At 40.7% G+C, this 14,931-nt stretch overlaps 1 long non-coding RNA gene across 1 annotated transcript in view; it reads right to left on the reverse strand.

Annotated features, from left to right (window-relative positions):
* LOC139011606 (uncharacterized) overlaps positions 1 to 13,117 on the reverse strand; it is a 37,281-nt gene extending 24,164 nt beyond the window's left edge. Inside the window, exon 1 of the long non-coding RNA XR_011471605.1 lies at positions 13,005 to 13,117. This is a non-coding gene — a long non-coding RNA (uncharacterized lncRNA). The remainder of the gene's footprint in view (positions 1 to 13,004) is intronic.
* Positions 13,118 to 14,931: the final 1,814 nt, after the last annotated feature.

The following is a 14,931-nucleotide window of genomic DNA, read 5'->3' on the forward strand; positions in this document are numbered from 1 at the left end:
CTGAAGCAGAACAATATTTGCAGAATTCTGACAATATGCACACAAGTAGGCTGCATAATTTCAAAGCAAAGCTAAAACACAGGCTCTTGAATCTCAATTTACATCAGGAGTATTCATTTCCAGAAGATAATCTCTTTACTGAACACAGTGTATATGTAGATAAACTAGAATCTTCTATAATTAAAAAGAAGGTTCTATTTCCTTCTGATAATGTTTTAAAATCCACTAAAGTTTTAAGACACATAAAATGAGAAACACTGTTACCTCAAAAGGCTAAAGACAAAATTCCCATGTTTCGTTTCTCTTGGAAATTCATGTGCTTTGAAAATTGAGATCAACGAATGAATTTTAAGACAATGGCTATAGTTATTCTACCTGGGCAGGATGTAAAAGCTTAAAGTATTAGACTAAGGTTATTCACAGAGGTTGGTAACCATTTTCCTCCTAGGATGAAACCAGAGACCATAAAGCCGATGGCCAAACACAAATAACTTCTGGTGTGTGCAAATTACGGAAAAATAAAAATGATTTACTTGAGGGATTATGGGTTTGACTTCTCTGGGAGTCACTATCTACCACTATTAATGGATAATTTGGACCATTTGTTGAGTACTTACTTATGGGCCTGGCATTGCACTAGGATGTATATAACTCTTTAAATCTTCTTAACAATCACTTTTGGTTGTTTGGTAGGTCTTAGCTTTTTGCCCATTTTATATAATGGCTCAAGGAGTTGAAGGACCTGGCCCAATATAACAAAATCCAAACTCTTTTCTGTGCAAAACATTCCTTGAGATGAGCACGTATTTTCCTGGCTAGGGGGAAAAACAACCCAGATGAGAATTATCTCCAAACCAGCTAACAGAAAGACTAAAGATCTTAAATACATAACTTAACCAAGTTAAAATGCATAATTTAACCTAGGAAATAGGAAGATGTGACCAGGCAGGAGCTTCTGTGAAAAGAAGGTTGAGACTATTTGAAATGCACCTGAGATTATGAGAATCATGAGATGTAGAATTCAGATGAGAAGCCTGTGCATTTTTTCTGGGTACCATCCTAGAAGGACACCAGACCACCAGGTCAGAGTTTTAAGAGGGCAGTTGCCATGAGGAAACAAAAGATCTTCAAACTGTGTTCCATGTAGAATAGCTGGACAACCTAAGGTGATTTAACTGGGAAGAAAAGATTCTAAGGTCTATGTATCCTCTTTGAATCAAAGGAAGGGACTAGCTTGTTGAGGAACAATTCATCGTGTACCTTGTGACAGCAAGAATTGAATTTCTGGAAGTTGCAAGGAGTCAGGCCTATCTTTCTTATACTGGATTTACAAAGAACAGCCCAAGCTGTCCAAGTTCAGATGAGAATAAACAGCCTTGAGAGCCAACAAGTCCCCTATTGTCTGTGGTACATAAGTACAATAGACAGAGGTTAGCAGAGGGGACATTCAGGCACTACATTACTCTGAACGCTCTCCTAACTGAGGATACTTCAGATCTTTGATACAATTTATTCTGATTCTGGGATTTAGAGAAAAAATGTGGTGACACAGCCCTTAAAAATTATCTAGGCTTTTAGTATTAAAATTGCAAAGATAGAAAATTATCCATTAGTGGCATAGCCCTGGGGCACATAACGTTTCCTTTATTTTCAGGTTAGCAACATCAATGTTTTTCTTGCTCACTGTTCCTCTCAGAATGCCAAGGACATAGATAGCATCAGGGTCTAAGTTATTTCTCAAAATACATTCAATATGCTGTTCCCTTTCAAAGAAGAGAAAGGTCACAGCCATCATCTAGAAGATTTGCATGATCAGGTTTGAAGGAACTTACCTAGTTTTAGCACCCAATGTATTCTAACTCTTTCACAAAGAACAAGTTCTCTAACCTTTGAGACTTAACCAGCTGTGTTCCCCATTAGATAGGTCAGGAAACTGAGGCCTGGAGAAGTATCTTGCCTAATGTCTCACATCCAGTGCTGTGACAGTTAGGTGCCCAACTCAGATTTCAGTGGCGGGGACTTCCTAACCAGAGGGAGGAATATGGGTTCAACCAAGTTGGGAGCCCACCTGGCCTGCCAGGTGACAGCTACCACACCACAGCAGGAGGCATGCAACTTCACTTGAGTTATCTTGGCAAAAGCTCAGGAACCAAAAAAATAAAGACAACCAAAAATATCCATCTCAGAAGCAAAGGCTTCATTCATTACCTCAGCATTCAGCTTGAAGAAAAGCACCCGTGTGATGGATATGCCCTTTGGGGAGGATGTGGAAGCACATGCCTACCCACAGGGCTAATCCAGGAGCGGTTTCGGGATGGAGGCTGGGGGTCAGGGGAGGTGCCGTAAAGTAGGAGCTTCCTGCTTTATGGGTCGGCTCCTCCTGCTCCCTTTCAGCCAGTAGGCTCTTGGCAATGACGACTTGTCCACAGCTCTCTGGTAAACTGTCACCCACTCCTGGGTCAAATCCTGGTACTTATTTGTTAACCTGATTGATTGAATATATTCCTTTCCTCCCAGAGGAGATCATATACCATTTACCTGGGTCCTTCCTTACTCTCATTACAGCATCTCATTTCCTCTCTTATTATTATACGGATGAAAAATTGACTCCCCATCAATCAATATTCCTTCCACACCTCCCCTTGTCTCTAACTGTACTTAGAACTTCACAGTTCAGTCACACTCCTTCTTTCCTTTGGAATTTTGCAAGATCTGTGTCAACAGACTGCTTTCTTGCCGCAAACCAGAGGAAAAATTGTGCTTTTCAGATGAAATTTGAACCAGCTAAAGAGTCCACTGAACAAGTTCAAATGTTCATTAAAAAGAAACTATGCTTTACCATTAAAAAATGAATTGGCACCCATGGGAAAATCAACTGTATATAGTTTTCCTGGATTCCCTTTAAAATCTCAGGGTTTAGACAAAAATATCGAGCGACAAATGGAACCTTCCTCTCTCATACACTATTAACTGTATATTCATAACTGCTGGGGTCATGTTCCTATTATTGAGTCATAGAGCAATGAGTCTATGTGGACTGTGATGGGCAGGAGAGAGCCTCCAACCTTGGCTTGAGGGAAGCAACAGAAGGCAGGAAAGATGGTGTCCTCATGTTGCCACACTGGCACACCAGGGGGTGTTCAGAATCAAAAATAAAGTTCGTCAATGGCCCACAGACCTGTGTGAGCTTGCTTGTGATTTACATAGATTTTTCTATGGCGTTTGAGTCTTGTTACCTGCTACAATGCTTAGTTGAACTTGATTTTAAATTCAGTAAAATAAATTGTCTGAGGCTGACTCCTCCCTGCCCCCCCCCCCCCCAATAAATAAATAAATAAAAGGTTGCAGTTTGTACAGTCTGACAGACCTGGCCTTGAATGGTCCCCCTGCCAGATTCCACTGGGTTATATTATTAACATCCACTGAAGACTTGCTGGTATCAGTTCCTTACAAAGATGCATCATCTCCTTTTATCCTCAGAACATTAAGTGGGCTACTATTGCCACCCAATTTATGGTTGAGGATGAGGCAGTACAAGTGGAATAGGGAAACTAAGACAGATAGCAGAGCAATTTACATAGGTACACAAGGTCACCTCCATAGAAATAACATGTAGATCTCTGTGTATTTCAGTTCCAGACCCAGAAAAGCAGCAAAACCAGGTGGGAAACACCAGGATCAGCTGCAGTGACTGAAGACCCCCTGCCCTGACACTGACCAATCAGTGGAGACCACGACCCTGAAAGAGTAAACCTGGAAAACTGACAAAGATTCTGCTGAAACTCTCCCCTGAGACCTAAGATTCTCACCAGTGAGAAAGAGATTTAAACCTCAAGAGAAGGGATCCAGTGTGCCTGTGCGTACTCCCTCTGGGGAGCAGCCCTGTCATTCCCTCTCCCCTCTCTTCCCTCACAGGCATGGATCTTCTAACCCTAAAGCAGCAGTCGCTAACATTTCAGACCTCAGGAACCACAAGTGGTCCGCCAACCACCGGTTGGTGACCGCTGCCCATGACACATGAGGCTTGCAACCAGGGGAGCAATGGGCAGCAGCAGCTTGTCCCAGGCTAATCCCTTGAATCTGATCCCAAGCGCCCCTGTTCTCTGGCTTCCCAGTGAGTTAAGGCAACCCATCCTAGGCTCTCCTGTTGTTTCTTCTATGCTAAACCCTTTGTTGTTTTACTGTCCCCAGCTTTAATAAATGTTCCCTCATAGTCACCTGGACTTGTGTTGTGAAATTTTTCCTGCATGAAGTCAAGAACCCATACACTACCTGCTCGCCCTAGGCAGACCCAGTAAGGAGGAGACTGAGCCATAGTTGAAAGGACTTACACAAAGTCACATACTTTGAAAGTAGTGGTCTTATAATTTGATCCAAAGTCTACCCATTTGCAAAGTTTTTCCTCTACACTTACTATTTCCAGTTTCTAAGTGAAGTGAGGAAGTCTGAGGGAAATCAGACCTACTTTTTAAGATTATGTATGCTATGTATTGTTCAGACACCCCCCTCACACACAAACTGGGTTTGAACCCTGGCTCTGCTCTGGCCTCCTTTAAATAGCTGAGCTGAGTTCTGAGTCATTTGCATAAGAGAACAAGCCATTGTTGTCTATCTTGGAGTGGTCCTGGGGATCACATGCACATAAAAATGAGACTGACTGGGAATTGAACCTGCAACCTTTCAGTGCACACTAGTAGGAGGATGCCCAACCAACTGAGTCACACCAGATATGCCTCTCCTAGCTCTTAAAATTATGCTGCTGAAATTCGGAAGGAAGGTGGGAGAAAGACCCTATCATTGACAAATTCCCTTTTCACTGGTATTCTCAGTGCCATGAATTCATAAGTAACAGATGCTACAACAGCTAGGATAACCAGAAAAACACAATGCACAGTGCATGGGGAAAAATATGAGAGAGGAAAATGCATTTCCGTATCCAAGAGGACTGATTGTTAAGCAGCAGTGAGAATTTAAAAGCCAATCTCTGAACTGCCTCAAACAAGTGCCTCTGGAGTATTCTGGCAGGCTGATGAAGAGGACAAATTCAGGAATTGCAATTCAGAGCAACTGGCCATTCATCCTGAAAACACATGTGCTCTGGGCATTATTTATCCCGCAGTTATCTTTGATTGCTAAATGAATCTGCGGCATCGCCTGTTTGCTCCCTGATTCTTTGATGCCTGGTGTCAACCAGGCAGTTAATAACTGTCAACTGAGATACTGTATTGGAGGAACTATATATATTCAGTGAAAGATTAAATTAGGAACACAGCCAGACCACCTACTGGGCAGGAAAGTATTCTTCACTAGAAAATAACATTACCATCCTAAGGATAAAAAGAATTTCAAGTGAGAGACTTAGGATTTTCCTCCCCAAAATGCAGGGTGTGAATTATCACCATTAAATTGGGCTATGTGTGGCTTGGTCTACTTTAAAATGCCCGCCTGGCCCATCCTTTGTCTATCACAGGCTTTGAGACTCATTTCTGCCCAGAATTGGGCTGATGAGCCCCAGCACACCCATATCATTCTTTGTATCCGAACTCCTCAAGTCAAAACACTCAGGCAGAATGACAGAATTGAAATAACACTGAATTCGTAGTCAGAACACCAGAACTTGATGTTTTCCTTCCCTTCTTTTTACTGGCCCTCAGGTCCCCCATCAGTAAAGCATGGTCTCACATAAGGATGTGTGCTGTAGCAAATTGCAAGCATTGCCTTTTAATAGTCTTCCCATTGTTCGCAGTATGTGTAGTTTGTTCAAACTTGGTTGGCCCATCAGAGGACTATTATGAGGAATGCAGTTCAGATTTGAAAAGTGAGCCAACTTGTCATAGGTGTTCAAGTCCATGTAAGATGAAGGCAGATTCCTGACATGCAAAGACAATACAAAACTGAGACTTGGGGCGGTTAGGGCTCAAAGAAGAATAGCTCTAGTGGACAGGATGGAACTCGGCCCCAGGGCAGAGTTGGGCTCTCTTTGCACTCCCAGACTGAAGTCAGTGGTCCTCAACCAAAACTAGTTAAACAAAACCAGGAAATCAAGGTGCAAAGGGTAAATCCACAGGGGCATTTTTATCTCTGTAGGCTCCCACAAAGCTTTAAGACAACTGTTTTTTATCACATTTGGGCAACTGATTTAAAAAAAAAAATCAGAGTTACCCAAAATAAATAAATAAATAAATAAATAAATGGCAGGCTATAAATGTTCAGAGAGCCACACCTGTGCAAGCAGTGACAGAATTCTAGTCCCTACCCAACCTGAAGGAAATACAATAGTACCCACTTATCCTTGGTTTCAGTCACCTGTAGTCAACAGTTAAAACTATTAAATGGTAAACAGTTCACAAATTTTATACTGAACACCATTTTGAGTATTATGATGAAATCTTGCACCATCCTGCTCCATCCTACCCCGAACGTGAAACCATATCTTTGTCCACCATATCCACACTGTATATGCTCCCTGCCCAGGAGTCATTTGGTAGCTGTCTCGGTTATGAGAGAGAGATGAGAGTGGGAGGACTACTGTATAGCATTCTCAGAACATGGTTGCTATAAAATTCAAAAATCAGTAATATTTATTCTTTGCTTTTCTTTGATTTTTGGTTCTACTCTTGTCATTGGATTATAATAGAAACAGCTAACACTGAGACTTCTTAGATATCAAACACTGTACAAACACTTTATATAGAAGTAGCTTATTTAATCCTCATAATCAACCCTTCTACAGATGAGAATATGCAGACCTAGAGAAATGAAGCACTAGGTTCAATTGATAGAGCTCCTTTGAATATAATTGATGGAGTCAGAGATTAAACTTAGTTCTGGATGATTCTGCCAGGAGAGATTTTGTGACCTGAGTCATTTCATCTCTGGCACTGCTCTTTGCTCCTCTGAAAACAGACCTACCTGCAAGGAATGATCAAGCACAGTGGCTATGGCCTATCTCTGGGCTTCTTCACACAGCATCGATAGGCAGATCTGCATCATTTACAACCTCTAACTTATTCTGACACATTTCTTGGTGCTCCATTCACCTTAGACACTCGCTTGAGCTCTAGTAGTTAATCTGACTCTGCTCACATGCAATACCATGAATTATTATTACACAACTGTACCTTTCCAATCCTATATTTCATAACTGCAGAATGAAATGTGATATATCTGATAGGTATTTTCTAAGTGATATATTTAGAAAATTATTACTTTCTGTGGGTATTTTTTAGAGCAAATGTTTAGAAGAGTTATAATTTAATAGTCTATCTCTGCTACAGAAAGCCAACCTTTAGTTTATATACCCAAATATTTTGTACAGGCTGTTAAGACAATCAGTGTTTCATACATTCTCCTCTTGCCATTGTGAAATTGCTTCTTAAATAAGAACACTAACAGCATGTATCTTGAGAGACTCTATTGTTCAGAAAGTATAAATTTTTTTAATAAAAATTAAATAAACATTACTAACAGAACTTGGTTGAATACCCAAAATCAATTGAAGGCTGGGCAGTTTTTTTTCCCTTTAAAACCCACATCTGCTCATCACTTGACATTTTACCCCTACCCTTTTCAATCTTGTTGCCCCTGAGCATCTATAATTGGCATCTCAGATTTCCTATTTAGTGAAGGGTCTGAAATCCCAGTATCCAAATTTGTGACACATCTGAAATGCTCAGTTTGGCTGCTTCAAAGAACCATCTGGGTTGGTTCAGCTGGGTAGATTGGGTATGAGCCAGGTTAAAAAAATACAGGGGATGGAGTTGCCTTTCAAGAGTTTGGTTGTTTGTGCTTTACAGATTTGGCCATAAAGTCATAAATTAGGAAACAGTCTCAATGGGTGAAAATCCTTTCAAAGAATCATCCATTCTAGTCTTGACTTAGTACTTGGAAAGCTCTTCTTCATAACTAATCTAACATGGTCTTGCTATGATTAACGGAAAAGCCACATTGCGTTAACTTCAGCCTAGAGAGGAAAATCTCCCAGGCAATCGTACAAAGTTGTGAAACTATCACGGTAAACTCATGATCAGAGAGATGATAGGAGTTAGGAATAATTGAGGATTTCAGGTAACTGCTGGCTCAAAACCTTCTTCCAATCAATAATAATCTCTCTCCAAAATGTCCGATTTCACTTTCTGGACATAGTAGCCTTCCCTCTTCTTTCTGTCCTTCAACGGTCTCATTTTTATCTGCATTTGGGTTGCATTTCACTGGAACATCTCAAGTGTTGGCCACTGACTTTCTAAAATGAAGAGGCTTAAGAAGGCAACCATTATTCCACAGATCATCCTCTGCTATATTGAATATATTCCACCTAGCATCCCAGGTGACTTTTCAAAACATGTCCTCATTCATTCAACCTCTTCTTAACTAAATGTTTCTGTAACTGCTTGGCAAGGTTTGGCCTCAATACAACTCTGGGACTGAAGGGAACTCCTCCAAGAAAATGAGAAACTCAAAATGACACATCTCCTTATAGATGACCCTTCCACAGGGTGTCTAGTCACTCCAGACCCTCCCTCTGAAAAAGACACCCAAACCAAAAGCCTAGAAGTCATTATTGATTAATTTATGCCTCTCCTAGAACATCAGTGAGTCCTGACCCCTCAACCTCCAAATTTTATCTCCAGTATATCACCTTCTTACCAACTCCACTCAAATCAGCCTTTAAATAAAATAATTATCTCTCATCGTAACAGCTTCCCCCTGGTCTCCCAATTATTACTCTAGCCTCCTTGCCATCCATTATTTTTAGGCAAATAAAAACATTATAATCTTACACTCAGAAATCACCACCATGGTTAACGCTATGTCTTCATACATCTTTTCTATGAGTGTATGTGTAATACACATACATTGTTTCTTAACCAAATTGAAAATACATTTCCCCTACTCTTTTATAACTTTTTTCTAGTTGATAATATCACCTGTGCATTTCAGTAATTTCTAAAATTTCTCCAATGATCCTGAAATGTCTTTACAGCTTATTTTCCCCTAATTCAACACCATACTTTAATCATACTCATAACCTAGCATAGTCCCTCTCTTATGTTTCTGACTTCTTGAAAAGACTGAGCCAATTTTCTTAACATCCTTTCTTCACAAAGAAGTCTGACATTTGTTTCTGTAAATGTAAATCAGATTAGTTGACCCTCTTTTTTAAACATATTAAGAGCCTCTCACTGTATCTAGAGTAAAACTGAAACTTCTACTATGGCCTACAGGCCTTATGATCTGGCCTCTGCCCAACCTCACTGACTTAACCTTCTAACTACTCTTCTCACAAAGTACCAGTCATACAGGCCTAATCTCTGATCCCAAAGATGCCAAGCTTTTCTTATCTCAGCACCTCTGTGCTTGCCCTCTTCTCTCTGACATTCTCATAGTCTTCAGGTCTCAGTTCACATTATACTGCTTCTGAGAAGTCATCCGTTTTCCAATATAAAGTAGTCAATGTCCCCTATCTTTGGTGACTCCTAATGAACCATGCTTCTGTTTCATGCCCTTGTGTGATCCCCTCCCACACTGACTCTGGGCTTGCCCATGTGACTTGATTTGGCCAATGGGACATCCAAAAACATGACAACCAGCTATGCTTTGAGAGCACTTACACATTGGGGCTTGTGCACTTACTAGTAGTGTCCAGCTGCCATTCTATAAAGAAGCTTAGGGAGGAATATGGAATGACGACAAAGTGAAGAGACCCTGGAGGATGAGAAGTCATCGTGGGATGTTCCAGCCCCAACTGACCTCCCAGCTGAATGCAATTGCATGAGTAACTTTAGCTATCGCACACGGAGGAGGAGGACCACTCAGTTGATCCAGACAACTCAAGAATAGAGAGAATTAATAAATCATTGCTGTTCTAAGACAGTACTTTTAGGTTGGTTTTCACACTGCAACTGATAAGTTTTTTCTTTTAATATACTTCATAGCATTCATCACCATCTGAAATAACCAGGCATTCCTGTTGACCTGATTATTTCCCATCTCCTGCCATTGTAAGCTCCATGAGAATAAAAATTTTTGCCCGATTATTTACCACTGTATCTTCAATGCTTCTGAGAGTGCCTGGCACCTAGTAGGCACTCAATAAAAATTATATAGTGAATGAATAATATATGCATCCCTATGTTCATAGCAGCACAATTTACCATAGCTAAGATTTGGAAACAGCCTAAGTGCCCATCAGCAGATGAATGGATTAGAAAACTGTGGTACATCTACACAATGGAATACTATGCTGCTGTAAAAAAGAAGGAATTCTTACCATTTGCAATAGCATGGATGAAACTGGAGAGCATTATGCTAAGTGAAATAAGCCAGTCAATGAAAGAAAAATACCACATGATCTCACTCATTTATGGATAATAAAGACCATTATAAACTGATGAACAAAAATAGATACAGAGGCAGAGCAGCATTGAGCAGACTGTCAAACTACAGCAGGAAGCCCAGGGAGGGTTGGGGGGGGGGGGGCGGTAAGAAATCAACCGAAGGACTTGTATGCATGCATATAAGTATAACCAATGGACACAAGACACTGGTGGGTAGGGGAGGCCGGGGAAATGTCAAGGGGAGAGAAAAAAGGAAACATATGTAATATTCTTTGTAATACTTTAAGCAATAAAAAAAATTTAAAAAAATAAATGCCAGTGACTGAAAATAAAAATAAATAAAATAAAATAAATTATATAGTGAATGAATGAACAAAAAGCTCCAAGACTCTTAAGAAAAGTTTAGAAAAACTGTATAAAAGACAAGCTGAAGTAACTTCAAAACGCATTTAGGCCAATCTTTCTTGTTATTGGTGAGGAAATGGTAAGCCAGAGAGTAAGAGGGCTTGTTGTTTTAATCAAGGCCTGCACAAAAGGAAAGAATCTGCAGAAGCTCAATTCTGGAAGGCAGACCACTCAGAGAGTGTGAGGAGTCCCAGATGCAAGAATACAAAATACTCTGAATGTACTCAAAGGCAAGTGATGTCTGCAAATAAGATTTCAGACTGGAGGCACCTGCATGTGGAGCTGCTTTCCTGAACTCCACTGAACTAGAGCTCAGTGGTGCTCGGAAAGGTGGTCATGGGCATAGGCCTGCTCTTTGTGGGCAACCTCTGAGCTGTCACTATTGCACATCTAGACTCTAAATGCCTGGCAGTGACCTAGACCTAGACCTCCACAGAATCCTGGTCCTCCAACTCCTACTATAGTACTTTTCCATGCCAACACCCTGCCCCTGAACTGTGAATGCATTTTCTTTAAAAAAACAAAACCAAAAAAAACCCCATAATATCACCCAGTTTTACTCTGTGACACTGATCCAAGTACCTACATGGCCAGCTCACCAGTCTCTGTTCAGTGTTTGCAATACGTCAGGCCCTCTGCTAATGGTTTCCAAGAATTATTTTATTTAAAGGTCATAGCACCTCTTACAGGCAAATACTATTCTTATTCCCATTATACCAGTGAATAACCTATGCACCAAATCATTTAGGTAACATGTCCAAGGTTAACAGCAAAAAATCAGGGAAGGAGTTCTGCTTCAACTCTCTATATGCCAATCTGCAAATCTTACAATCTGCTGCCTTCTCTCCATGAGCCCTCAACCCTGAATACGCCTTTATAGCAATTTTCACTGGAAGGTGCCTCATTCTTTTAAGTTCGAATTCATTGTCGGGCTTAAACTAAGAATTATTGAATGTTTATTTGATATGCCAGACCTCCCAAGTAACTTAGGAATAGATCCTGCCTTACCTTCACCCAAAGTATCTAATCTTACATTTTTTTCAAATCTGCTGGCAGAATACTCAGGAATATATTTTAAGATAGAGGAGCTATAAGAGCTTGGCTATATGAACAATAACTTCCCCCATATCTGTATTTTGGCATATTCTGTCCTGTGTAAATACTTAGTTATAAGTATTGTAAATAAGAAGTAGTCATTTTATTTATAACCTCAAGCTTAAGGAATCCCAAAGACCATTTACTCAGGGTTTTTAGTATGATATCCTCTTTCCATCCTTTCATTCAAGTACAGTATATAAAGAGTTAGAATCATGGTTCTCTGATTTAAGGTGGTGTGTGGGGTGTGTGGGGGAGGGGGAGGGGAGACTGTGGCTGCAGTGGCAAGGATAGGAAGAAATAGTGATACCAGGCTCCTTAGCTTTCTGCTTTTGCCAGACAACCTGAGGCTGGAGAAAGTCACCTACTCAAGGGCACACAGTTTTCCAGCAGACCATGTAGTTCCTAGGGAGTGTTGGCACTTAGCACGTTGATGCTAAAATGCACAACTTAATTCAGGGTATGCACCAGTTCTTTACCTGGTTAGTAGGCAGTGTTTTTCCTTCTTCTGCCCCAGCTGACTCTAAGAATTACTTCTCCCATTTCCCAGGCCCACCTCCCTGGATTCCCTTGTGCTGCACGCTGGTTGCTGCCTCCAGACTGAGTTGCTTAGCAACCAAGCTCTGCAGGCTTTCTAATAGACAAAGGCTTTTCCTTCCAGTCCAACTGCTGCACTAAGGCTCATTGTTGACAAGGGAACAACTCCTTGCTGAGCATACACTATAATCTGGAGGCTGCTTTGGGGACTTGGTGCTAGGAACTATAGACATCTCGCCTCAACAGAGAGGAGGAATGGAAGTTTTTGAGGACCAACTCGCATTCCTAGGACTCTTTCCTGCACTGATAGATGACTTTGCCTGCATTTCCATGTGGTCACTCTCCAGACATTGCATCACAGGAGGCATTCTGTTTACAGGGGTATCTGAGTTCAGAGAATAATTCACATTGCCATCTCCTTGTCCCATGCAACCCCCAAAGAAGTCATCTAATATTGCAGGATACACAAGCATGCAGTTGGGAATTGTTTCACGCCTATCAATTAAATGGCTCAGATTCAAGCTCCGTTTCACTAGAAACCCTTGCATCCATCTCACTTGATCCTACCCTCATCAAGGTAGGCAGAACAAGGAACAGTACTACCACTTACAAAAAGATGAAGAGACTTACCCAAAAGTAGACATTTGAAAAGGAGTCGAAGCTTATTCTTTATGACCAGGCTTCCAGAGTTCTCCAGCTCCATCCGGGTGCTTGTTCAGCTCTGGAACAGGTGCCCCTTCGTGTGAAATTGGTGGCTTGCCTGCAGAGAGAGGAGGGCAGAGGGTCATTTTCTAAATTAGTAAATAAGCTTGGAGAAATGTAACAATTTATTCTGGGTTACTTAGCAAAGCTGTGACCCCCTTATCTTTCTGAAGCAAAGCAATCAACCATTAAATACGCCATTACTGATGTATCTGTGGCTTTATTGTGAGACAGCATGTGGATGCATTTAGAAACACATGGAAGCAAAGAATTTTAAAGATAGATGATTGGCAAAATGCAATTAATACATTCCACTATTGGATATGGCAGAGTTTCATAATCTGCATTTTCCAAGCAAAAGGCAAAATAAACTTAGGAGGATAAGCATTGTGTCTATTTCCCTTGCCTTTGTGTCTTCTGAATGACTCCACAGAGCCTGGCATACAGAAATCATATCATAAATATTTACAAAACTAAAAAATACAAATAAAGAAAAATTAAGAAATCAGTGTGATACCCAATATAGCAAAAAGAGCTCATGTTCCAATTCCTACCTCATATCATTTAGGTAGACTACACACCACCACCTTAGGTTCAAAATCTGGAAGACCTTTCTTGCATTTTAGTATTGCTAAAATCTTGGAATATTTTCCAAAGAAGAAATAAAAGAGCTTCCTTGTGAAACAAGACTAGCCACCCAACCGTAAGGCCAGAGGTTGTAAGCTCAGATTGGGATCAGGAGGGAGACTCAACTAAACCAGAAATGCCCTTTTAGCTCTCAGTATTTTAATTCCTCTTCTTCTATTCACTAGTGTTCCATACTTGAATACAATGATCATCAAAGACATTTTGCTTGCCTAGTTCATAACCTATTATTGTCAGGACAAGTTCATCATAGCAAAAGGCATAATAGTCAGACACAAAGTCTGGAGTCAGATTGACCCAGGTAAGTAGTCTCTCCTCCTAGTGACTGCATGACCCTTAGCCTCTCCAAACCAGTTTCCTCATAAGCAAAATGGGAATTAGCATAGCACCCATGATAGAATCTGTTTGTGAACATTTAATGAAATAATGCTTGTAAAGCTCTTAGATCTGGCATATAGGGCTCAATGAATGCTAATCATTCATTTAAATAATAACATATTTGGCTTTATATATCTTTTTTTAAAATGAGTTCATGTTTTTTTGGCCAAGGTCCTAAGATGTCCCAAATTTCTCAGTCAACTCATGAAAAGAGTCCCTAGTACATTTCTAAGAAACATAGGTTCAAATAGCATGTAACATAACATAGTATTTTTCTAGGTCCAGGGAGGAAATCCGTGAGAAGCAGCAGTCTAGACCTTTTCCGTGAAGGGATTTGCTATTGGCACTCCACTAGCTCCCTTCTCTTCCCACCCCCAGCACCTGGAAGGAGGAACTAGTTAGTGCACACTGTTCCTGCCTTGCCCTATGCTGGATGGGAACGCACCATGTTTTTCCATCACATGCTAGATTTTTCTGACACCATCTGTCCTAAGCCCATGGCACACAGTTTGCCTTGCTGTCACAACTCTATGTGAAAATGTAGAGAAGAAATGTGATGAATGATTCTGAGGAATGTTGTTTACCTACCAGCCACGCACCACTGAGTGGTAGGAGTGGGGCTGGGTTACTGTACAGTCTTACAACACTGGGATTCTATGATTAGTCCTATCTAAGATGTCGCAGAGTTGGAATGGCAGAGACAAGGACTGATTCCAAAGATTTTTAAGCCAGTAAGGACCTGCTGCTATGAATCCCACCTTAGCCCTCATTTACAAAGTTCTTAATTTCCACAGGCACTATGCTAATTACCTTCCACATATAACGATCCTCC

This window comes from Myotis yumanensis, unplaced genomic scaffold (assembly GCF_028538775.1).
Source record: "Myotis yumanensis isolate MYYU_CA2020_CCGP unplaced genomic scaffold, mMyoYum1.0.hap1 SCAF_5, whole genome shotgun sequence".
Classification (NCBI taxonomy): domain Eukaryota; kingdom Metazoa; phylum Chordata; class Mammalia; order Chiroptera; family Vespertilionidae; genus Myotis; species Myotis yumanensis.